The sequence below is a fragment of the Ambystoma mexicanum genome, chromosome 1q (assembly GCF_040938575.1).
Source record: "Ambystoma mexicanum isolate Mex_15411 chromosome 1q, UKY_AmexF1_1, whole genome shotgun sequence".
In the NCBI taxonomy this organism is placed as follows: Eukaryota; Metazoa; Chordata; class Amphibia; order Caudata; family Ambystomatidae; genus Ambystoma; species Ambystoma mexicanum.
The window spans coordinates 467,556,083-467,582,324 of NC_090922.1; the positions used below are offsets into that span (position 1 = coordinate 467,556,083).

The 26,242-nt window shown below is 45.1% G+C and overlaps 1 protein-coding gene across 10 annotated transcripts in view; it reads right to left on the reverse strand.

Annotated features, from left to right (window-relative positions):
• Window positions 1–26,242, reverse strand: part of LOC138528761 (uncharacterized) — an 870,897-nt gene that overhangs the window by 251,125 nt on the left and 593,530 nt on the right. For 6 of the 10 annotated variants that reach the window (XM_069640654.1, XM_069640677.1, XM_069640698.1 and 3 more), the window contains one exon: window positions 13,923–14,038. The gene's annotated coding sequence lies outside the window, so the exon portion shown is untranslated. Of the gene's footprint in view, window positions 1–13,922; window positions 14,039–14,696; window positions 14,964–15,448; window positions 15,570–15,592; window positions 15,684–15,831; window positions 15,947–26,242 lie in introns of those variants that run through there. The other 4 variants (XM_069640683.1, XM_069640665.1, XM_069640645.1 and 1 more) reach the window with 4 other exon arrangements.

Sequence of the window (26,242 nt, forward strand, 5' to 3'; positions counted from 1 at the left end):
CAAGTCTGTCACCATTCCATTCACACCTCCTGCAATGGCTGCCACAGAAAACAACAGCCCAGGATAGTTTTCCTGCTCCCTTCCCAATGGCAGCCATTTGCTGTTCATATTTTTTTTAATAAAACTTGCGCAAACGCCCACCTTGCCGTTTCACAACTTAAATACAAAGGCTATTGGCCCCCAGAAAGCATCCTGGAGGGGCCATCAGATTTAACCCTTTTCGTGGGGGGCAGGGTGGAAGGGAAATAAAATGATGCCGGGGTGCAGGTTAAAGCCCTCAATTCACTCTGGTCTGTAACTTGGACTCCTGTCCATTAACACGTGTTAAAGACCCCGAATGTGGACTTTATTGCTGAAAATGATTGAATTTAGAATAACGTCAAACTGTAGACAACCAACGTGCTGTTATTGACACCAACAGAGCAGAACACAGACACCCCACTGAGAAAGGGACCACTCTACCCGAGGCTAGTCAAACTGCTCCTAATCTACTCTATTTTAGCAAAGCTCCGAAGACTGCCGTCTTCCAAAACTAACATTTCATAAACAGAATTATTTGAATGAGGATATGCTCAGCCTTCCAGCTAGTTGAGCCCTCTATAAACTTAATTACGATAGCATACTCTGCCCTATTGCTTCCATCACTTCTCGCTGCCATCTTCTCTTCACTTACGCGTGTATTACTGCAAAGCATCCCGACTGCCACAATGCAATCTAAAATAGAGAAATATTTCTAATGAGTAAAACACTACATAAAAGGGAAACACTACCTCCTTGCGGTGCACCAGTTCACAATAAACACCAACTGACCATTGATTACTTTCTCCTCGGAGCTCTGAAACACCTGGGAACGAGGGCGATATAAATAAAATATATCCATACAACTCTTTCAGTAGCATTCTAATCCTCATTTCGTGTTTCATCCTGGTTCAAAAACAGGCGAAACTTTCCTTCTTCAAGTAATGCTAGACACTAAAAAAATTGAATGTCAAAAACAGAACATCTCATCGACAAAGCTTGCCCAAATGGCCAATGGAAAACCGTTCAGGGAACTTAGACTGGATGAAATAAGGTGACAGGACAAATCAAGAAGCTTTCCACCAAAGGATAGAGTGCAAATCTTGAGAAAATAATCACATCTTGCCAAAATGGAAGACAAGCAAGCATAAGCAAAACAGTGGGGAACTTCTGAGCTGCATCAAGAAATATGGTGGCACTGAGAGTAGGATTGCTCAGTGACAGCCTATGCGATCTAAGCGCACTAGATCTGGTTCTATGTGATATTTTTGCTTTTTGTAGGCCGCCTACCAAAAAGACAGATTTTTGGGCCGATTTTCAGCGGCGCACAAAAAACGAAAATAGCACACACATTCCTTGGAACCCCCCCACCCAAGCTCACTGGTGGAATCTTTGAATCTGGGGGTGAGGGGGTTTCACCCCCTAAACCCCCATTCCCCAGCCGCCGCCACCTTCCTCCCCACCCAAGCATTCCCCTTACCCATAAACACACACACACACACGCGCAACACAAACACACTCACTAACAAACACTAAACTGTACTCCCGCGATGACTCTTCCTGGTCCTTTAGTGCCTGTCAGCCCATGCGCGCACTCTTGTGCGGGAGGGGCATGACAGTTTGATTTTGAAGGACCGCTCTGTATGGTCACAGAGCAGTCTTTCTAAATCAGTCTTTTCTATTCGATGAATAGAAAAATACATTTTGACCTAATACCCACGTGCCTTGAACTGACTAAAAGTGTGTGAAATTATAAACTTTTCTTCTTGTTTTCCTATGCCGGTCTACTTGTCTACCATTTCTTCCGTCCCCACCATATTACAACAAAATAAAAACAATAACAATATCATCAGCTGTTAAGCTGCGCTGCATGCTCTATTCCTCTAGCTATTCAAGGCAGACTGATGAGAAAAAAAAGGTAGCTCTCGCATAGTGTCTTTTCCATTTCCATGGAAGCTAATTGAGGAACTACGAGGAGGGCAGTAGTGTGAGCCAATTCAGGCAGCAGAGGTTGATAATCGAGAGGAAGCAGCCCTCAAAAGTGATCAAAACACTGTTCTTTACCGGGTGGTGTAGCACGCGTTCTAAGCAACCCGTTTGGCTGCTGCGTGAATAGTTGTGGTTAGAAGAGTGCTAAAGTCCTAGGGGCAGTTCTTAAAGTGGGCCGGGGCCGAGCCCCGGCAGTCTCCAAAAAGTGGGACTGAGCCGGGGCCCCGTCCTACCGCAACATTGGCGGGATGCATTATCACGTCGCGGCCGCAGCCGCAACGGGATAATGCGCCTGCAATGAAGTCAGGCAAGCTGACCGAAGTGGCAACCAGCCACAGCGATGCTGTGACTGGCTGCCACTTCCGTCAGTCACAGTAACTGCATCTGGTGACCCCTCGCGCGAGAGGTCACCAGAGGCAGTTACTGTCCCTTTGTTTCCCCAGGTCGCCGATGCGTCTTTAACCCTCGACGAACCTGGGGATTCCTCGACATATTTCGAGGTTTATAAAAGATGGCTTGAATTGTGTACTTTCAAAGCCATCTTTTATAAACCTGAAATGTTACAAAAGATGGCCTGAAAACTAGGCAAACCGTAGGGTATGCACACAAATATATATAAATGTTATATATTTGTGTGCGTACCTTACTATGGTTTGTGTACTATGCAAGCCATCTTTTCTAAACATAGAAATATGTAACATATTTCTACGTTTATAAAAGATGGCTTGCAAAGTACACAAACCATAGTAAGGTACGCACACAAATATATAACATTTATATATATTTGTGTGTATACCCTACGATTTGCGTACTTTAGGCCACGCCCCTTCCACAAGCCACGCCCCCAAACGAGGCCCCCCCCCTCGATTTCTTACCCCACTTAAAGCCCTGCCTAGGGGTAGAGCTGAGCACCCATTAATGGCCAGCTAGCCCAGAGCCATAGGCCTTAGCCTTAGCCAAAGACCTTCACCAGGGAAATCACTAGACATTTAAGAACATCTCCAGGCCATTAATGTGATTAAAGACAGGGCAAATACTCGTTGTTCGAATTGGCATTTTTTCCCTAAGGGATCAACTTCAAATATGGCCAAAAAGTAAAATGATACTGGAACACTGGCAGTCTGTTTTCTATTTTTATGGCAGCTGTGGAAAGTGCAACAAGGCACAGCAAAAAGTGAAGGAGGGAAAGGGGGAGTGGAATATTATTGTGAAGGGGCGTAATATGGTCAACAGTGGCAAGGGGAGCCAAGGGTGGCAGTGAAGACTGAGAACTGAGCAGGAGCAGGTGTCTGCTTCCTCAGAATGAAGGCCTTTACTAGTGAATCTGGCCTGCATTCGGAGCAAGCTGCTTGGCTTCTGCGTGACTTTCGGGGGCTAATAGCTATTATTATTGCCCAATTTACCCCGGAAAGGGCTGAGTTCGCACTGTCTGAATTCAGGCTTGGCTAGAACTGCTTTGCCCTGTATACAGTTCCAAGACCTATCAGAAGAATGGATTGGTCGCTGCATTTCCCTTTAGTGTCAGTTTGCTTACCATCTGCCCTACAGGTAAAGGATTAGAACTAATGATCATATGACAACCAAGGCTCCCTTATAGTCTTCTATATAGTCTTTATGGTTCTTGTGTAAAATTCTGTTTTTCTATGTAGGGGATGGGCAATTTACCCAGAAATCGGAGCGTGGTGGTGGATCTAAATGCTGCATCAACGAGACCCAACACTAGTGAAACACACTAACAAAGTGCATGACAGTGAAATAGGTGAAGGATGTCCAGAGCAATGACGGTGGTTATCATTAATTTCACACCATTGCACCCATCACTTTTTGGGTGTAGTTTTCCCCCTTAGTGAGAGATGTTATGCATAGATGGGGGTCTCTTTCTTCCTACATCTTAAGGAGCCAAACCGCACAGTCAAAACACATCTGCAGGGTATGCATTAGTGGAGAGGGGACGAGAGGTGGCAGTACGGCGTGGGCTGCAACAATTGGTGGCATTTGTAGCCCCCCTTTCAGCATTGACACAAGAAAAGAAACACATGGCATGAAGGGTTCTCAGACCCAAACCGATGGTTATGATTCATTCAACACCTTCCATCCATCATGGTTTAGTTTAGGGGTTTCCCCTTGTTCCTGATCCTCAGAGTATTAAATCTAGGTTACCTGCACCCAACCATCCACTTTTGGATTTTTGTTGGTCTTCTATTCTCTATCTGAACAGACTACCAGTTCCAAGACATTTACAAGTTGATTTCTTAATCTCAGTCTGTTGATTTCTATTCATCTAATCTCTCTCTGCCTACTGGTCAACCTATCCATCAAGCAAATAATCCATCTCTATATTTACCCCATATATCTGTCGGCTTGCTTATTATCTAGTGTACATATCGGTTTGTCTGTTTCCAATGAGTCTATTAGCCTTTGGTGTGTCAGTCTATTGCTTTGCATATCTGTATCCTCAGGCTCCGCCTGCTCGGCTCTCTTTCTTGATATCTGTAATATTCCATGCACACTTACCTTTTCTGCCAGCATCTAGGTGTTCTGCGATTTTATTCTAGATTATGGAATGCAGGGAAATGTGTTTTGGGAGCGAGTGGCTGGCAGATGGAACTAGGCTCTGGGTGTGTGGTTGAGCTCCTGTTGTGCCTATTGTGACAAATCTGTGGATGTTGTCCATTCTCCGCTAAAGGGGGGGGGGGCATTTCCTATGGAGCCAGGGTGGTGCATCCACAGTACAATAATCCCCCTGGGGGTGGTGCACCGTGGGAGGATCATATCGGAGGGTAAGCCCCTTATGCTACTAGGAGCGACCATCCCCTGAGAATGCAGTATACATGTGCCTCATTAGACCCTCCCTCTTTCTGAATACCAGAATCTCCTTCACTCTTTCCAACCAGTGCCAATATTTATTATTGTAAGGTCAGCCAACCCAGTAAATTAGACCCAACTAAAAGGCACCTGAAAGCACGAATGGCTTTCCATATAGTTCCAATTCAAGTACTGTGAATAAGATGATGACCAGGAGTACAAGGATCACTCACTCCAGACAACCTGAGCGAATGGTCTAGTCTCCCACACCATTTGATTGGACAAGGACAAAATAACAGAGAAATCAACATGGGGAGAGTCATCCTCCGAGGAGGAAACCCGGGAGAAGCTTTCCAGGCGAACAGGTAAGCGAAGCAGGAGACACCTTGCATCCAGGCAAATGGGAGTACAACGGTAGCCTAGGACGAAGGAGATACATCAGGCGCTGTCCTAGAAACCCTCTTGGCATCCCAAAATCCAAGGAGTTACTCAGTACCAGAACTGCAGCTAGAGGAGACAGCAGTAACCAGTGGGGCACCCGCCGACGTGAAGACGAAGACTGGAAGCACAACCCATGAGAGAAGCAGCGATCGCTGGAGCCGCCGGAGACCAGAGAGAGCATCCGAACGCTAGCGCAGCCTCATGCTGAAGCAGCGCCACTCAGAGGACACGAATCACACAAAAAGGTATGGAGGCTGACCAGGAGGTGCTGGAGGTCCGGGAGAAATCTGGGAATAATCGCAGAACACGAAATAAAGGGAACTGTGACCCAGAGAGTGAAAGAGAGAAATAAACACATATATGCTTGGGTAAACCAATCTATTGTAATGCAACATTGAGCACCTGGGCCCGGCACGCAGATGAAAGTCAGAGAATAAGAGGGCCACGAATCCTGAGAGGAACAGAGACAGTCCAAAGGAAAGTGTATGCTTGGCAGGAGAGTAAACCAAGCTACTGCAACAGTGCACTGCGAGTCTGGGACACACACCCATTTGAGAGCCAATGAATAAGAGGGTCTGAGACCCTCAGAGAAACAGATGATCCAGAAAGAAATATATGCTTGGCAGGCGAGTAAACCAAGCTATTGTAATGCAACATTGCAAGTCTGGAACTCTGACCCATATCAAGGTCTAAGAATAAGGGGACGCTCACTCAAGAGAGCACAGGGCCTGGAAGCCAAGGAAAGAGGTTAAAGAGTGACTGTTTGTTATAACTTCATCGAGTGGGTTTGGCAGAAGAGGGTGCTAGATCTAACCCCCTTTGCACCTGTGAACAAAGAAGGAAGGTTCACAGGCTTGTTTTAAGTAGAACCAGAAGGAATCCAGGGGAAAGGAGCTAATCACTAAATCACTAGAATACTACATTAAGAAAGAGAAGGAAAATGTGTTTTGTTTTGAAAACCCAGGACATTGGGAATGTTCAGTTGAGAGGAAGGGTCATCCTCACTTTCGATTTGAGTTAAACATCCCTGCACGTTACATCTAGGTTACTAGTGTTACAGCCAGAAGCAGGGTTTTTGGACACGACAGTGACTGTTTGACATCCTGACATTGTCATTAGATTTCTTTGAGGCAGGAAAACGCCTCTTAGCTTTAACCCTTTAAGTGCCAAGGACGAGTATCCATAGACTTCAATAATAGCCTGGCACGGACACAGAGGCAATTTCTCCAACCCTTTTTCTGGTTTATAAAAGTTTATAATCAAACCTATGTCACCTTTGTGCCCGAGCCTTCCTTCTGCACCCTTACACTGTGCTCTTGTAACTTACCAGGGCTCCACAATGTCCTGGTGTTTTAAAACTATCTACGGCTGTCTGTCACTGAATACACATTGCTTGATCTGTTTTTTGCTTCTCTCTCAATTCTGTGCCTTCCCTTTCAGTTGATCAGCACACATGTCCCTCTCCCTCTACCCCCATTAGTGATAGAGGCCCCGATATTTCCACATCCACCGCTAGGTCTTTACCTGGGATTCTAATTAAGCCTTTTAGAATGAGGGAGGGGTCCTTATTGCAGGGCAATGACTCACCCCAAGTTCTTTCCGAAAACAAAGCCAATGGCTAGAAGTCATGATGAACATCCCCCCATCCCCTTGGTCTTTGGGGCTAATAGCACATGGAGCTGTGCAGGTAATTATTAATGGGGGGGGTTATTAGTACACAAATAATTTGACATTTTATTTTTATTGATGTGGATTCAGTAACACGCGTTACACATTTTGTGTTTCTTTATGGTGTGTTACTTTGGAAATGGTATTGCGCCTGTTTCTGTCTACTGCAATGGTTTCTGGGTGGTTTCTCAGGCTACTGTTCAAGTCAGAATCTTTGGCATTAAAGAACGGTCCTCGAGATGCCTTGCTGTAGCACACCCGTTATTGTAATTTTTCCCTTTCGGCATCATTTAGGAAACATATCAGGGTCACAGAGCTATAAAGCATCACCCCCACCCCCGCCACCCCCGCCAGCACAAGCATGCATTGCCCAGTCTGCATCATATGACAGCTGTAAACAAAGGCATCCACCACAAAGGAGGACCTTCATCCAGGATTACCTTCAACTCAAATACGTACAGTATACAAATCTCCAAAAGGACCATGTGGCCAATAGTTCTGCAGCCACTGGGCAGGGAAACAGCCTAGGTCATAGGCACTTGCTTATGCACACCTTCCCCCGTCCCACCAAGTAAGAATGATGTTGGTGGGGACCCCACAGATGGTAGAACTGCTTATATTATCTATAAAAAGCAATCTCTCTCCTCCCTTTTGAAAGCGCCCCATACACATCCATAGACCTCCTCTGTGCCCCCACCATGTGGGGGCAGCCTAAGAGATGGAAAACAACTGGCTAGAGCCACGCATGGAAAGGTTTGGGAAGAGGCATAAAGGAACACGTGATACACATGGACAATGACAAGGTCTGTATTTCTGGGTGTCAACAGGGCTCCTGAATTACAGTGGGATCACATATCCATCGGGCAGATCACATATGAAGGGCACAGACTGACACTATGGAGACACGCGTCCCTTCCTCTGAAAAACATAAATGTCAATGCACAACAATGGTCCTAGCGTGCAAACTTGGCAAAATGTGGTGGCTTCTATTTACACGAACCCAGTTAAGTAATAGCATCGTGCTAGATACACCGTCAAATGCTGGAGGAAGGAAGGGCCACCCTACCAATCTCTGGCCGTGCCCAAAGCAAGGCTTGGACAGAACCAAGCCTCAGGGATTCCTTAATCCTGAGAAACTGAACGCATCCAAGCTAGGGCACACTCGCCATATTGAACTGCACACCATGCTCGGTCCCTGCACAGCCTCATGCCAGATGTATCTGCATTGCCCATCTCTCACCAGTCTCAGAATCCCAATGTGGGAACGAGAAAAGAAAAAACGTGGGAGTTTACAGAAAAATTGGAATTTGAACGGAGGCCCCTGTGCGGTTATATTTAGACTTTGCAGCTGCACCACGTGTCTGTGAAAGTGGACTTTGAGTTAGGCAGGCTCACAGATCTCACCTTGGGCAGCTGCCATTCCTGTGCCGCCAAAGGAATGAAAGCTGATCCTCTGATGCTGCCATGCATGCCACTCGTGCATGCCCCCAATGCCGGGCAGGCCATGTGCATGGCAAATGAACTTTGTGCCGCTTGAGCCGTCGGTGTTGCGTCTTCTTTTCCTACATGGCTCCACACCTCACTACTTTCCTCAAAGTTCTCCAAATGGTGAACTCTCTGGGCCAGAAACAGAGACTGGATTAATAGCAGGGTTTAGTCCAGTAATGGACACGTCCAGGGCAGGCAAAATGGGCCTGATGTTCTCATCTGGAAAATGCACAAATCGAACGCTCATTGAGGGAACTAGGTGCAAGCGGGAGTGCCCTCCTTCACATGGTTACTTCCTATCTGTGGGGGGGGGGGTGGCAGAGTGTATCAGCAGTAAATGTTGCAATTGTCAGCTTTCGTGTCAGCTTTGCAGAAATTAAAAGAAATGGTGCCTGCATAAAGGGGTGCAAATGGTATGGGGAATAATGGGATTGAAAGGGTGATGCCTACCTCTCCTTCTTTTGGGCCTATAGTTGTTTTAATGAGAAAGAACACAGAAGCCACACTAAGGTAAGGTATGGGGTCTTACATAGCACCCATCTGCTAATCATGTTGGACTTGCTGCACACGGCTCTGTAAGAAAGGCAGGGGGCTGTGCAAGTCCGATAGCAGGAAAGGCAGATGCAGAAAGCCTGGAGTGTTGACGCGAGTAGGTTTGAAGTAAGGGTTATATTTGTGCCGATATGAACAATCTTTTCTTTTTGATGGGTACCATGGGTACTATGGACTTATGCAGGTTAGCCGCAAGAGCTGCCCCCGGCTTGTGAAGCTTTGATTGAGAAAGTGGTTGTGATTAGAAGATGGGTAAGGTAGGAGTCTGACAGGCATACTAGATCGAGGGGCTCATCTGAAGAGAGTGAGTGAAATGCCAGGTTGCAAGAACTGGCGTCACAGCCACCTCTGTTAGCAGAGGTTTGGCAACATTGAGCAGATTATGCAGCACAAGCAGGCAGTCGATGTATTGTAGTCGGGCTGCCAACATGATTTATCCAGTTTCCTTTTAGTTGGTTGTTCCGAAGGTATATGGAGATGGATTTGGGTATATTGGGAAGAATTTTGTTGTTGTATAGATCCCGTCAGGTGTGAAGTGGGTTGTTCTTATGCATCAGATGCTGACAGATCATCAAGAGCGGGACGTGAACAGAACCCATGCTGAGAGTTCTTGTGTTAAATTATCTAAAAGTAGGAACTGGCACTTCCCTGTCCCAGTAGCGAGAAGGTAAACATGTGGAGGGAAGGAGCCAGAAAGAGAACACAGAGGAATCCAAGAGATTCTAAAGGGATGAGGATGAAGACTATTAGGAGAAGGGGACCATTGGGTACAGGGGCTATTGAATGGTTGGGAAACAGTCGAAGAACTGGAAGGCCAAAGAAAGGGAGACGCACGCCAATCAGAGGTGGGTTTGACATAATAGAATTTCAGACAATATATGTGATGAGGTTTGAAGACTGACCAATCAAATATCAAAAAGTGGGAGAAAAATGACTGGAAGAATTTTGGTCTTGCGGCTCGCACGTACCCAACTACAACAGCATTCCCCATGGATGCTGCATTGGGGAACCAGTCAAGAAACGGATGCTGCATGCGACAGCAGGAGGCAGCCAAGGCTTGCTTCACATCTGCTCCGTCAGGCATTGGGTAGGGGATCCTGCAGGGATCTGCCCATTGGCTGCCAGATTATTGCAGACTGAGAAGTTGAGCTTTAGGGGGCAGCCCCTTATTACTGAAATGTTATGTTGGGGGTGGAGAGACCATTTAAAATCCTTACCTGTAAAATGTGGGTTTCCTGGCTGTGAAATTTGGGACTCGACTTTGGCCTGAAAAGTGACGCAATATAACATAAATTGGTTAAGATTGATCGGAGCAAAACCAAACGTTGATGGCTGGAACATGTCTGAGGATGCTTGTGACCTCGTGCGGAAGGGATATGACCTAGCAGCTCCGGCTAACCTTCCCCTTTGGGGGCATAGGGGTCAAACCCTGATTTGCATATGGTCTTTCTCTTTCTGTAATGGCCTGGCAGGCAAAGAACGACAGTCTGGAGGGTTGCCCAGAGCAATTGCCAGAGGTTTAAGTTTAACTGTAAACCTTCAAGCCATCACCACCTTGTTGTGATAAGATTGATAGGACCTATGATTAGCCCAAACTATGGTGCAATGAGTAATGTAACTTTATTCTGGGCACGTTTAAAGCAGCAGAAGCTGCAAGGGAGTTGCATGACCGAGCATGGTGTCAAAAACTATCCTATTTCAATGTAGAAAAGAGGAAATGATTATCTGACTCAATGCTAGTTGGGTTACTGAACTTAGCATGTTCTACAGGTGATGATCATTCTCAAAACATTCCTCCATCTCAGACATCTCGGACTTCCAAAAAGAAATGTAATTTCCAGAAAAGTGACCTTACATGAAGTGGGCACGGTGAACCCCCACTATCACCACAGTTGGCAACTGAAGTTTAGATAATAGATTATAGCAATCCAGCTGTGATACACCTTTTGGATGGAAGATAATTGGGCTCATAGCTCTAGATTACTAGTTGCATTCCACAATGGATCTTGAATTCATGGCTCGGTTTGAGCAGCCAGGAAACCATCTTAAAAGCTTTGGTGCAAGGTCAGAGACCACTAGCTAACCAGACTGCCACTTTTTCAATCAGTTGCAGGTTCTTGATCCATTTTAAAGTGAAGTATACACACACAGAGTTTGCATAGTCATGGCTAGAAAGTAGGCTAGCCATGCAGTGGCCCGCTATACCAATAAATATGCTGTCCCATTCCTTACACTCTATGAAAGGACATTATCTGTCTTGACAATTTGAGTCACCTGTGTCTCTAGCAATATTTAATTGTATGACACCCTGCCCAGAATCCTAAACATTTGAAGCTGGCATTCAGATGGTTGAAAGCTTGATAAATCAGGGGCGCGATAAAGTGGTTCAGACTACAGCACCAAGCGCCACCTCCTACATTGTGTGACCGATTAATGCTAGATGTTTAGCAATGAAGTGGGTATGGGCAGTGAACAAAAATGCATAGAGTATACGAGTGGTTTATCAGGTCCAGACAAATGTAAACATATTGTACTGCAATTCAATTTACCCTTTTGCATCTCAACAAACAGCTTTTCATGTTTGCTGTATATTGTTTGTAGTGCACCTTGCGTTAGTAAAATTGAAAAATTGTGTAAATGTTGTCGGACGATTGAGGGCCGTACAACCATTCATTCTCTGTCCAGGATTGAGCTAAATCATTGTACATAGATACAAATCTTACAATTGACCCCCCCCCTCCACCCGCAAGGGGAAGGGCACTCACTCGCCCATGTTACTGCAAAACCGAAGATTGCTTGCCCCTTCCTGGGAAAGTCACTCCTAGGGTTTGCTAGCAAGACAAGTTATGCTCTCTAAATAAACAAAAGAACCCACTGCACAGAGAAGGTAAGAGGATGGGAAAGAGAGGGAAAAATATAACAAATTAATTATTATTGCAAAGAAAATTAAGGAAACAAATAAATGAAGGAAGAACAAAATGGCTCTCTGCTTCAGCCAAGGTAACTTATGGTGTGCCCAAAGTTTCAACTTGGTCTGTGTAATGTTTTAATGGCTCTAGTCAACCAGATTTGTAGTTAACAAGACCTCATAAAGTGTTCTTCCAACTCAAAGGCACAAAAATATATCTACAAGTCAACTACAAGATGGGCGGATATTCAAAGCTGAAACACTCGGGAGCAATATCAAGCTCAAAGCATCCAAAATGGAAGGTAATCGTTAAGGCTGTGCACCTGTTCCCCTCTGATCTTTAGCAAGAAAACGAATACCCTTCCGATGGAAAGAGCTGGGGAATTGCTGTTATTTTGGCATGACCGTAGTGGCAGAGATAGTTGCAAAAGAATATGGCAGCACAAAATCTACAGCTACTCCATCCACTCTTACTCTTCTATGTTCAATGACTGAATTAAAGTGGTCAATGCCACAAATGTATGTTGGCTTGACGATGTGAACTTGTCTCATCTGGACCTTCTTAAGTTGTAGGTATCAAATCTACATGCTGTTCATGAAGTGATGCCTGGCCACCTTTCTATGGACAAATTACCTCACCTCTAGTGATTACTCTACTGGCTCCATGCCATTCCCTCCGACCCCAGTGATGTTCAAAACCTTATGCATTATCCATGTGCTTCCATTGAGGGCACAGTATGTCTTCACAAAAGATATGCCAACGGTGTCCTTCTGTATTTTACTACCCACTATCAAAACTGTCAGCATAACCCAAAACATGCTGAACTACGAGAAGATAAGTTCTCACAGGAGTAGTGCAAGCATCTATGCTAGCCCAGGGGCACTGCTGTTTGGTTTGTTTGTTTATTTGTATGACGCAAGGGTATCTGGGCGCCTTAGCACAGTGATTTACAGGAATACTTTCAGCTTAGTTGCAACATTTGAAAGGAATGACGACAATATATCAGTGTATACAGTAAGAAATGCAAACAAACAGCGTGCATACAAGAATACGGGTATACAGTGAGAGGCGAGAAACTTGGCACCCCCACAACCGACTCCCTAATAATGGGGCGATGTTATATTTTTAAAGCCAGAATGGCTCCCACCCCCATTGTGCTCCTCTGAGGGCGACACCTAACACAACTGCCTAGAATTGCCCCATTGCTACGCCAGCCTTGGGTTCCAGTAGCTAGGGCGATCAATGTTCAAGCACTGGGCCATGCTATATCCTCGCTCCCACTTGGTCTCCCAAAGAAAAATTGGGGAAATACAGTTAATGAAATGGAGGAAACATTAAATGGCATGCCTTTTAACAAAAATGAAATTCTAAATATGTCTTGAGGAGAAATATAAAATTGAACAATAGCAGTTGAAAAGAAAATGCAAAAGGAACAGTCGTGGAAAAATGTACAAAGGGGATTTGCATGGCAGTGGCAGAGGCGGAGATGACGGGCTTGCAGAAGGAATCATTGAACGGGCTTCCAGGCCAAGTGCCTTCTCGTAAACCTCCAGCTGTTGATTTTCCCGCTTCGCACATCACATTTATGTGGCTAATGCCACGCCCAGAGCTAGCGCCCTGGTAATCTGAACCGAAACCACCACCCGACCCATGATCTTCATTCCACAACTTCCTCACCAGGAGTAAAAAATGTTTTTAAAAAAGCGAGAAAACAAGGGGACCGACAGGAAAGATCCAAAAGGGACATTTTAAAAGTCTGCGTTGACCAACTCAGGCTATACCATATTTAGTGGAAGAGTAAACCGTACATTCTCACAGCGTACATGAAAGCCATAGCGCATATTAAAGAAAATGAAATACAAAAATCCAGCTTTTCACACCACTGGATGATTTTCATGGGTTGTAGCTTGGGATTTTCATATTTTTGGCCTGGTTTCTTGGCTTGCGTCAGAACCCGAAGATGCTTGCCAAGAAATTGTGGTGGATAGAGGAAAGCAACACACAGTGAAATGAAATAAAAAGAATATGGCGGGAAAATGAAAGGATTCTTACCCTTGCATCAGTCAGATTCAGATGGTTTCTGGCAGGCAACATTTGGCATCTCTGCTTTTCCGATAGCCGGTTATCTGGACAACCTCCTTCCTGAGAGAACGTGGTTATTTTTCCATCTGCAAAATAGAGAGATACGATAGAGAAGCTCGGTCAGGTTGGAGAAAGCGGAATTCTGTCTGAAGAAAGGCGCGGAGTTGGCATGGAAGGGTTACTGGAGCTGTGTGCCTTGGCACCAGTCCATGCCCGCAGAGAGAGAGAAAGTGGTTCTATGCTTGCAAGGGCGGGAGGGGAAACAGAGACAGGGTGGTGGAGAGAGTGGAGGAGCGAAAGCGAGTGAGCACTGGAGAGAAGGGTAGAGAAGGGAATAACTGCAGAAAAAATGGTGGGAGAAAATGGTGGAAAGAGAGAGAGAGGAGGCAAAGAGACGTAGAGAAAAACAAGAGCAAAGGTTGGAGGGACCAATATGGAAAGACCGCGGAGAAAGTGTTTTGGGGTAAAATTGGGTCGGAAACCAGTGGCGGGAATTTAAGGGAAATTAAGAGAATGTGAAATACAAAAATGGAGTAAAGGAAGAGTGCACTGGAAGTAAAAACGGACTGAGAGAGAGACAGAATGTAGAATGCAAGGAACCAGAGAGAGAGAGAGAGAGTGAGAGAGACCCAGAGACAGAACAACTGTGAAAAATTAGATAGACCAAGAAAGGAGGACTGGCGGGCCGGACAGAGCTAGGGGATGGCGAGTCGGACAGATAGAGGAATAGGGAACAAGACAAACCTAAAAAATTGGAAACTCAGTGACACAACAAAACGGGAAGAGTGCAAAGGGTGGCGGTAAAGGAGGAGGCCAAAGAAACTGGAAGACCATATGTAGATGAGAGCAGTAAGAGACAGAGTAGATGATGAAAAGGAGAGCAATAGCCTTAGAGGGCAACGGTGTATGAGGGAGAGAAAGATGGCGAAGAGCAGAAAAAAGAAAGCAAAAAGGGAAGAGGATGCGACGGATAGAAGCAAACAAAGAGCGCACTGGAGAGACCAGCACAGAAAAGAGAGTGAGTCCAAGTGGGAGAAAAAAAGAACAGGGAGGGGCGGGTCAGCAGGAGACCGCGCGGTTACGTTGGAACAATGGCCGGCAACTTTATAGCAACTACGGCAGCACTGCATTCCTGTGCCAGGAAAGAGGAGGGCCAGGGGAGAGGCGATTCCTTGGGGTGGGGGTATCCTCTCAATTAAACCCTGCAAAAAAGGACCCCACAACCACCAAGCCCCATCTGGGCTATTAATCCCCACCCTTTCTCCAGTTTGGTATTTCTATCGAAGATATGGCCCAGTGCCAATAACCGGTTGAGAGGGGCAGCGAGGCATCTAGACAATGACAGGATACAAAAGTGCCACAGGGATCAGCAAATGCTCTCAAGGGGGCACCTCCAGGGAGTGCACCCCATCACACAGTCACCACCACGCCACGCTAGCGCCGCCCACAATATTTTCACACCCTCCCGCCCTCACAACCAAACGAAATATCTTTACCTTCAGTGGTACATCGGTTCAATTAATGATTCATTTAGAATATTTCTGCTTTTAAGACAAAATGGAGCACCCAGTAAAGGCTGGGGGAAGAGCGCGTTGGAGAGAGAGAGAGAGAGAGAGAGAGAGAGAAGAAAGCACATAAACCTCGGATCCTGGGCCCTCGTCCAATCCTCAAACAAACATGCGTTAACCGTTTCCTCCCTCCTTCTGCAGGCGTCAGCCGGCTAGACCAACGTACTCTGGAAAGTCTGCAAGGGCCGAGCGCGCGCCCGCGCACACATATATACACACACACGCACACACACACACACACCGGCCTGCGCCAAGTGACCAACGAGCAGCGGGAGCGATTAGTTATCTCGTCCGGCTTCTTCTATACGTACACTTAAATAAAACAGCCATTCCAAATTCCAGGGCGGGCGGGCAGGCAGGCAGGCGAGCGCGGTCTAGCTGAAGGAGGCGCCGGGGCTGCGGAGCCAGGAAGCCCCGAGGTGAGAGATTCCGAGTGCAGCCACTGACGGAGCGTGCTGTTGCGCGCTTGCGTGACTGCCCTGCAGCTGCTGCATCTTAGCCTCACGTTGGCATCAGCCCGCCTATGGGTGAATTGTAGGGTTTTTCGAATGCTGTAGGGATGCGGATGTTCATTCAAAAGAAGAGTGCCAGACTGCGTTAGTTCATATTTTTGGACCTGAAATGCAACAGAGTGCCGTATGAGTCGATCGCGGCCGCCTCGCTCGAAATGAAGAGGACTTTTTTTTTTTTTTTGTGGAAACATTGGCCTGTTTTACAGCGTGTAAAGCCGCAACAAATTCTCGTGGATTACCGAATAAAGAGAACGTTTTAGTTTGGATTTTACCATTCATTAAAGTATACACATTTGGAAGGCGGGGGTGGGGTTTCTAAGCAGTACCTACGATGGGGCTGGTGGGGTGAAGGCGAGGATCTCGGTAGTGTTTTCTGCGGAAGCTCGGTCTTGTTTGAATTTAAGTGGAGGGCTTCTAGGTCCGTTTTATTCTGGCCCCAACACCCCCGGCACCCCACCTCCCCTCATCCCTCAAACACTGAGACGATCCACGTTTCTGCCAGGTACACCGTTTGCTCAAAGTGGATTGCCTGCTCTCATGATGCCCATCAGTTTCCAAAGACGTTAAGACCTCGATGGCAGCGGGTCTGTATGGCCAGGATGCCCTGGGCCAGGGACAAAATGGCAGTGGCCTGGTGGGAGGCAGCTTTGCCCTATAAGATTTTGTGCGGTCTGCCAGTAGAGTAGTCTCAGTCCAGCCCATAAGGTACTGTGTCATTACTTTTGTTCAACAAATAGTGTTGATGCTGGGTTGGTTTGGGTAAAGTTGTTGATATGAGCGCTGAAACCGAGGGTGGCAAGCAGGGTGAAGCCTGATGATTTGGACAGTGTTGTGGGCATGCCATTAACAGATTACATTCAGAGGCAGGACTGAACAGGGTAGTTTTTTTTTGGGGGTGGGGGTGAAAACATTCTGTTTCAGTATTTAAGTTTGAGGAAGCGGGGACACGAGAAACCTTCAATGGAGCCCCCAGTGATCTGCCCAGGATTTTGCAAGGGGTGGAGAATTTAGCACCTTTCACTGATGGGTGTGTCATACTCTTGAATCAGCTTGGTCTTTGGGCTTCCTGCTGTCCCACAAAAGGCGTGAACGTACTTCAGATGTGAACTTTGTTGTGAACCTAATGTTGACCAATTGAGATATGTTCCGACAGCGGAAGGCTCTTGAATAGTCTGCATTCTGATTCTTCATTCAATATAAATGGCAAGGATTACCTACAACTTTATCGCACAATGTCACTAGGGATGTGGCCAGTGGTGGAAGTGGAAAAAAGGAACTACTGGTACTCTGGCTGCATCCAAAAAGGAGGGAATGGGATGGCCAGACACCTGGGAGGGCAGGGGGGGGTGGTGGTAGCAGGATCTCAAACCATAGCTTAACAATGAAGCAGTAATCCACTCTGCAAATCCTGACCACATATCTTCCAAGCTTTACTCAATATAAATAGTTCAGATTTCAAGACCTACATTAATAATGTCTTATAGAGTGTGCTTACAAAAAACACAAATTGCATAATAAAGCAGGATGACAACATGTACATCCTTACAGCAACATGTTAAGCCAAAAGAATATCCTTGTGGCTTTAATTTTTGCATCCCGAATGGTAAACCATAAGTCCCAGAATGCAAGATAATGCCAACCCGAAAAATCTATTTAAGCCCAGTGTACTTTCATTGATTTAAGACCTGTAATAAAACAAAGTTGTGTAATAAGCGCAAATAGATATGGAGATTCTTTGCAACAAACCTCCAGCTTGCTGTTTTTTATGATTTTGAAAACATATGATTAATGACATAAAGCAACTTTGTGTGTGTCTGCTTAGCTGTGACTTGGGATACTGGCAGTGCTTGAATATCTGGCCTGAGTGGATTCTATATTTGGCTCAGGAGAAAGACAGTGTCAAGTATGAGTTTCTTGAGCCTTTGAACTAAAGGAACGCTCTGTAAAAAGCAAACTAACTAGTGGTACGGCGTACCAGGGATGTATATTACACGTCCATCTCTGGTGGTCTCTTTGCTCATAACCACTCTTCTGCTCCGTTCCATTTGTCTCTTCATTCAAGCAAAGTGACGGGCTAGAAGTGCTTGCTTAGGTAACGGGTAAGACTTTATATAGTTAGCATAGATGTGGACTCTCCCACCCTGTAATCACACATGCTCTTTGTATGCAATTAATATGTTGCTGTAAAGCGGGCATCATTGCAAATATTTTTTTTTATATGAAAACAATTTCTGAATTGTAATATTCCGGCTGATGTTTGACATTTTCCCCACAATGTCTCCTGCGTTAGTTTCAAAGTTCCTCTCTAGGCAAGTCTCATCCTCAGTGAAGTCTAGTTCTGGGTTCTTGCTATTTCCAGGTTCTTTTTGTAAGCTGTGATACTAAGCAATTACAGTGTTTTGCTTACACAGTAATTGACTGTGGCAACTTGTGTAAACTCCCAGTCAAATCGCAGCTTCAATGCCGATTATTCAGCTAGGATGAATAAGTGATGAAGCAACATTTTACATATTTTATACCGAGTTTGGCGATCGAGTTCAGTCTCGCTTCCTCACTTGTGAAATCAGACGTGTTTTGGGCTCCTGTGGATTGTATCCTATCATTTGCTGCTGTACCTTTAAGAAACTAAGGACTGCTTTTCCAACCTAATTGGAGCTGGGTGCATAGCGCCGGCATGCAAGTTCGGCGATCGAGTTCAGTCATGCCGAGGTAAGCTTATTTGTGGTGGTTTGTTGAGTCTACGGAAAAAGTAGGTCGACGTACCCAACAGCAGCAATGATTACACAACTCAACTGTACAGGCATTACAAGGGGTGGTGAGTGTGAATTCCCCTATATCACGTAAAGACATACCCTTATTACAGGACCTATGCTTGTTAGTCTTTAACTGCCCATTCTTTACCTCTCTATAAGTCTGTGATAACAGATGCCAAGCCTTTAGAAGTTGACAATGTTCCTTGTAACACAGCACACTTAACAGGAACACCCGACAGTGTCCCTTTGAGGAGGGAACTGCACATCTTGTCTAATTCTTCCTCGTCAGCTACGAGATTGTCATTGTTGTGACCCACGGATATTCCCTGTGCCGAATCTGGACAAGGTGGGCAAACTATTGATATCTGGGAGGAGGTCCTGCTAATATCTTTGGGCAGCTGCACAGTAAAGGAAGAGGCGACCTCACTACTGGTGACAAGACTTTCCGGCAATATAGCGGAGATCAAAACTCGATGGACCAAAATACATCAGAGGTTAATGACTGCTCTTGTAGAGGAGCAGGCATGCACATCACAGATAGGCCTCATCCCCTCATCTCCTACCTTTTGTATGAATAACAAGAAGACACTGTGCACGACACCTGGTATAATTCCAATAATGCATAGAGTGTATGAGAGACGTTATGCGCTCAGACAACCATATCGAAGGTGGTAGCAGGAGATTTGCAGTCACCACTGAATTTCGAGGAGATGTAAAGAAAACCTGACAGGTGCAAAGTGGCATCATGAAGAGAAGAGAAGACGATGCACCGAAACGATATAAGACATATTTAAAGAATTAAGATGTAACTGAAGAAACAAGAGTAAGCATACATACAAGTGGGAAGAAACCATATATACAAAGATAGTATTCAGATGAGTAGTGAATGTATATATGTAGAAACGCAAAGTAGATGAGTTACAAAGAAGCTTTCTGCAGTAGAAAACATAAAATGGGTGAAGTGGCCATGTTGAAAAGATGGACGTCGGCTTTGAATAAAAGTAAGCAAAGAGCTCGAAGGAGAGAGACTAGGGTTGTAGTGCTGACAGAGGCTGGAAATATAAATTTGTGCATGAACAAAGAATAGCAGTTGGCCAGAGATCAAGGATGCCACAGCGATAAGCTACTGAAGGGTACAGGTGAGTCAACGAGGACAAGCAATGTACACAGGACATATTTCTCTTAGATTGTAAATGAGCCATTTGTGAATACCAACTTTTGACGATTAAAGATGCAGAAAAGCATATGTGAGACAGAACAGCCAAGTTTCCAGAGGCCGAAGAGTGTAATGACACTGGAAATAATTGAATCAAATAGCACTAAATAAAAGGCAAAATGGACAAAATCATGGTCTCTTCACACTCACACATGCTGTAAAGACCAGAAAACAAGGCCTATTCATGAGCTCCAGGCAAAGATAACCTTAACTCCCTTAAAGTTCCAGAGAAGAGAACAACACGTAAGGTCAAGTGCAAAGGAGAATCCTTGGCTGAAGGCTTGGCCGATGAAAGATGGTAGACTAATTGGGCAAGTGGGCAGTAGTCTGACATTGTTCTCTGCAACTGGGTTTCATTTTGCTTACGTGCTGCTAACAAACAATGTCCAAGGTTGGGAGAGAATGCAAACCAATCACAGGGCTTTTGTGTTGGTGACCATATACTGTTGCAGAATCTAATCTGCTGCTGTTATGCTACTATAATCTGTATTTATACGTAGTTAGAGGGAAGTTCAAGGCATGCCTACTAGATGTGGGCAGCTAATCATGTCACTAACACCTACATATGTTATAAGTAGATATGTTCTAACCAATCCCTCCACCTGATAGGTTTTATTATTTGCCACATAGGAGGACGTCAAAGCTAACGTACATTGACTAACCAAAGAACAATTGACACGCAGGGAGCTTTGTCTCAGACAAGAACTTGTGGAACAGGAGACCAATGAATGCCAGATATTCAAGCATCGAACTCTGGAACCAACGCAAGGATACTGACAGAGGAATTCTCCGTCTCTGTGCTGCCTTCAATAACTGTTCATCAAACCCCAGAGAAAGGTTTTTCCTATATTTACCAAACAAAAAAAGAAGGAAGTCGGAACACTTAATAATGACGAGAAAAAGAACAAGAATAAAACAAAAAACAGTCAGAAGAGAAAAAGGCCAAAATCCAATGGCTCAAGATCCTTCTTGTAGAATTTGAGAATGCTGCCCCCTTTAGAATTGATTATATCTAGCCCTCACAAGTTGATGGGATTTCCCGATCAGGTTTCCAAAATAAAAAGAACAAAGAAGTTCATGAAACATCGTCACCTACACTCTCTACAGTGGAGAGCAATGAAGTAGCCACACAGGAGAATGAAGTTGGAAAAGATATTTTTTCTGATTTTTCTACCTACTAATACGTGGAGGAGGAGGTCCCAGAGACACCTGAGCCTCCAGTCAAAATCCTAGAACCCAAAGGCCTTTACTGCCAATTACCCTTTCCTAACAATCAGTGCCCAAGATGATATCCAAATTTGACTCTAGACCCGGTGTCAAGAAGATCTTTGTGCCCTTTCAAACTTCAACACAGAAACGGGGTGTGGCAGTCATGAAATACAAATCTACTGCACCCGAGTACATACTTAAAGATACTAACGAGACCCTTCCAACTACAAAAATCATGCACCCACCAAATAGAATAAGGCTATCTTTGGAGAGGCTTTTGTTTGCGGATGTTCTAATATTGAATCAGAGAAACGTCTGACAACTGTTACACCACCTTCCAAACGTATGCCTAATTGTCTCAGAAGATATCCAAGTAGTAGAATTTGTAAAAGCATGTGTAAAAGAATCATGGACAGTTCGGGTAATTCTCAATTTCTAGTGAAAACTAATCTCGGATGCTACAGACACATTACTTCCTCTGGGTTTGAGCTAAAAGAATGTGATGTACCAAAGCTGGCTGCTTCTTAATCTGATAAACACCAAGCTGCAAGGGAAGGCTTATTGAAAGTGACATTCTCGTGTGGTAGTTCTTGACAGGAAAGTTATTGAAGATCGGAAAGGTTCTCCTCCCCCAAGACCACAAGAATATTTGTCTTGGATAGCAGAGGCCTTAGCTGCCCCTAATAATGACTAGATCGAAGTTGGGGATGACTCCTGTCTAGGGGCAGTGGCTTTCTGGAAGGCTCAGGGGTTCCAACATTTGTTTATTTAGTGATAGTCAGTTAGACTTGGCTTCTTACGACATTTAATGTTTGCAGGAAACGTGGCTGCACTCATGGATGGACTCCATGTGCGATGGATTTTCTGTGCATCTAAATCCATCGTTGAAAGGTATAAGGGGAATACCCTATTCAGGCTTGCTACCCTTGATTAAAAATAGACAAGTCCTGTCTCTGGTTGAGTCAAGACACCTGAATCCATTTATTCAAACATTAATACTTGTGACGAATGTATAGCTCGTTTACCTAAGGCTATTGTTTTGTTTAATCTATAGTGGAACTCGGCTATGCTAGATTCAACTTCCTTTGTTAACTCCGTTAGAAAGGCAACGGATGAATCTTTCATTCAACTGTGCAATCCCTACTTTATCGTCTGTGGGGACTTAAATGTTTGGACACATTCAGGAATCCTCCGCCCCTCCTCAAAACAAACTCTTCTTCAGTTCAAGAGAGCGTGGCCTTATGGACGCATGAACTGAATGAGAGGGAATGTTCTATGTTGAACGGACGGACTAAAGGGGGTATGCCGGGAAGACCAGCTTGGGCATGGGGAAATACAGAGAACTCACTGGATTACATTTTTGTGTCACAAAATCTTTTTCATCAAGAGTCCCTTGTAGTTCTCCCAATGACCAATAGTCATCATAGCCTTCTAAGGATGACATGGAAGGGATGACCTGAAATGGTTCATGGGGGGGGAACACCTTGTGTAACACAGGAGGAATAGATTAAAGATGAAACCGACTATGTTGATTTTGTTTTGTTCATACAGGAGATTTTGGATGGGCATAGGCCTGGTTTGGAATACACCCCTATTCTCTTTCATTATGACGAGGTGCCTGGGAGGCACAGAAAGCCTGAACTTCGCCCCAAACACCTCCATAACAAAGACTTGGTTAAACAAATGAAATTGAGAGCAGATCTTAAGAACCTAAGGCGAGATGGGATGAGATCCTCAAATGCCCAAATAAAGAAAAGAAAGCAAATATATAGGAATTGCTTAATCTCGTTGAGAATGATGAGATAACAACAGGAGGTGGATCTAATGCGGAGGGCAATTTGTAAAAGAAATGCGAGACACACTTGGGACCTAAATAATAACAATGGTTTATTTCAGACCTCCTTTTTGATTAATGGGTGTCTGACAGTTGTTCGGGTAATCATATAAAATTGTTATTTGCCCCTACTAATCCGGTTGTTGAAGAAGATGGACAAACTATTGGTGATTGGTCCCTAGATTCTGAGATAGATGAAATAGAGATTTAAATTAAAAAAATGGAATCCATCGCGCACGCCAGGCTCTGACTGCCTCATCAATCATATGCTCAAGGAGGCATCAGAACCATGGTCTGAGTTTTCTTTATTGCTGTTCCAACAAATTTTTAAGGCAAAGGCCACCCCTACTTCTTGGAAGTCGGCAATAATAATACCGATTTTCAAGAAGAGGGATAGGACGAATCGAAGAAATTATCGGCCTATTGCCCTGTTGGACATCTTGGGCAAACTATTTGCATCAATATTGCTACCTCATCTCACCACCTGGGCAAAGGGAGATGGTCGTTTGGATCCGTAGCAAGCAGGATTTACCAAAGGAGTTAGTACGGATTTAAATCTCTACTCACTAAACCCTCTAAAACTACTATTAAGGGAGGCACAAAACTAGTTTTAGCTTTTATAGACTTGGCAAAAGCTTTTGACAGTGTGAATTGAGACAGTTTATGGTGGAAATTGGTATCCTGGAACTGACCTAGAGATCTGCTACAAGCAATTACATCTCTATACTCAAACACTATGATGGGGGTCAGAATAAATTCACAAGGCTTGCTTTCTAAGAGAATTAAAATTTAGAAGGTTGAAGCAAGGTTGCCCCTGTCATGATGCCTACCTCCAAGGAGCCAGGTCCGACCCAGCAACCCCAGAGGCAGGCATCATTCCCCCCCAGGGAAGTGCCAGCGGGCCCAAGCTGGGGCCCTTTGGACACAGTCCTGGCGCCTTAGGCGCCAGGCTCATGTTGGACCCCTGTCCTGGTGCCTTAGGCGCCAGGCTCATAAAGCTAGACATGTGTTCAAGTGTTTCAATGTGCACTTACCTGATGCAGACCATGCTGCTACATCCAGGCCCTCTTGAGGCCTGAATGGAACTACTTTACCTGTGGGACTACTTTCCACCTGGGTGTGGTCGGGGAAGGATACATACCTGGAACTTCTTCCAAAGCTATTTAAACCACGCCCGATCAGCAACTCACGCTTCGCGTTGTTCTGCTCCTCGCAGCTGGACGTTCACCGTGTCAGCTCCTACATCTGGACTTCAGCCATGCCTGTCAGCATCCTGGGTCGCCTGCAAAGGGAGATAAGAGAGAATTGGAGAGAAAGAAGACCTTACCTGCTAAAGCTGCATCACGGAGACATCACACCGACGATCCTGAAAGGGAAGACATCATTTAAAAGCATTTCGCTTCGATCGCTGCAGCGCTGCATTTCACTCACCTTTCCTGGGCGCCTCCATCTTCAGCAGCGATCATCCGGATCCGCACCCACTTCCCAGAGCCTAGAGAGAAAAAGACAAGAACACAAGGTGAGAGAAGGAAGGGAAAAGTAAAGGCTCAGTTTCCTTCTAAGACTTACCTGTTGGGTCATTCCCATTTCATTTCGAGTCCTGCCGCTTCCTGGCATTCCGGACCCCGGCCCCTATGGGGAAAAAAGACAAAGACATTGAATGAGCAAATGCAAAGACATTACCTGAACCCTCATCCAGAACTTACCTGTCATTTACTGGAACTGCACGTTTCACTTCGGGTCGGCGCCATATCTCCGGCATTCCGAACCCCGGCCCCTAAGGGGAAAAAGACATAAGCATTAGCGCTTGCTGCAATAAGACAATTAACATTATTATTGAGCTTGAACTTTTGAACTTGCAACAGAACTCTTACAGCGCCTCACCTGAATAGTCAAGCTTATTTTGAACTCCCATCAAACCTCAATCCAGTGAAGTAACTGGGTTTCAACGCACCCCTGCATCAGAAGCAGGATGGAGAACTCATCCTTCCAGACCCTAAGGTGAGACTTCACGGGGAATCGTGGAAGGGTATCGTGGAGGGTTGGAAGGGAGTGGGAGGCTTGAACATTATTCCGTCAGTAGGTAATACTCCCTTTTCACGCACAGGGGAATATTCCTGCGAGCCAGAAAAGCCAGAGTAGAGGGGCCCTTCCTGTCCATCTTCAGAGTCCTGCGCTTCACCATTGAAGAAGCATCAGCACTCGAAGCCAGACCTGCGCCTCCGTGGGAATCAGGTGAGCGTGACAGCCCCCTTGCATCTGCTTTATTCAACCTATTATCTATTGGAAGGGAACGTTTTACTGGATACAGCTAATGCCTTCCCACCTAAGCTGAATGGGAATCTAGTGCTGTGGATGCTCCATGCGAATGACTTGGTCCTCATAGACCAAACGGCCAGAGGGTTGCAGCGCAGATTGACAAAACTACAGGCCTATATGACAACCAATAATTTAAGGATAAACATGAACAAATTAAAAATATTAATCCTTGGTAGATTGATGGACAAAAAATTAACTTTAAGTGGCTGGTGGGCAGTGAATATTTGAAACAGGTTACAACAATGCTCTACTTAGGGATTTGTATTAACAGAAGACTAAATGATAATCCCTGGCCCACAGAACTAAAATCAAAAGTTAAGATAATATCCGCCCAAGGGTCCATACTTCATAGGAGGTATGGCAAGTTTATCATGTTAACTATTTTGATCTTCTACAAACATAAGGTAGTAGCGGGTAATTATGGGGCCAAGGTAGGCCTAAATCTACCATGGCAAATTTGGGAAGCCCTAGAAGGTGCGTTTTGATAATCAGACGCGAACTGGGACCTCAATCTCCATATCCGAGGACACTTTGGAAATCTTTGTCCCTTGTGTGGAATTGCATCATGCAAGATTCTGCTGTAAGATCAGAAGCAAGGGAAGAGGACAACTGGTCTATTGGTGCCTGGGAACAGAAATGCATTGATTGTTTAAAGGCCTTAGAAACCTCAATGGAGACCTTGGTAAAAAAAATCCTGAAGATGTTCAACAACTTAGATGCCAAGATTGGATTGGCACTCAATAAAAGAAAGAAAGTTAAAATTAGCCTTGGATCTTGGTTTTGAATCTCGAGCTATGAATTTCATACCCAAATACTTGGCTAGGTTTCCGAGTTCTTATCATCGGAACCAGTTCTTGCATCCAATATTATATCTATACC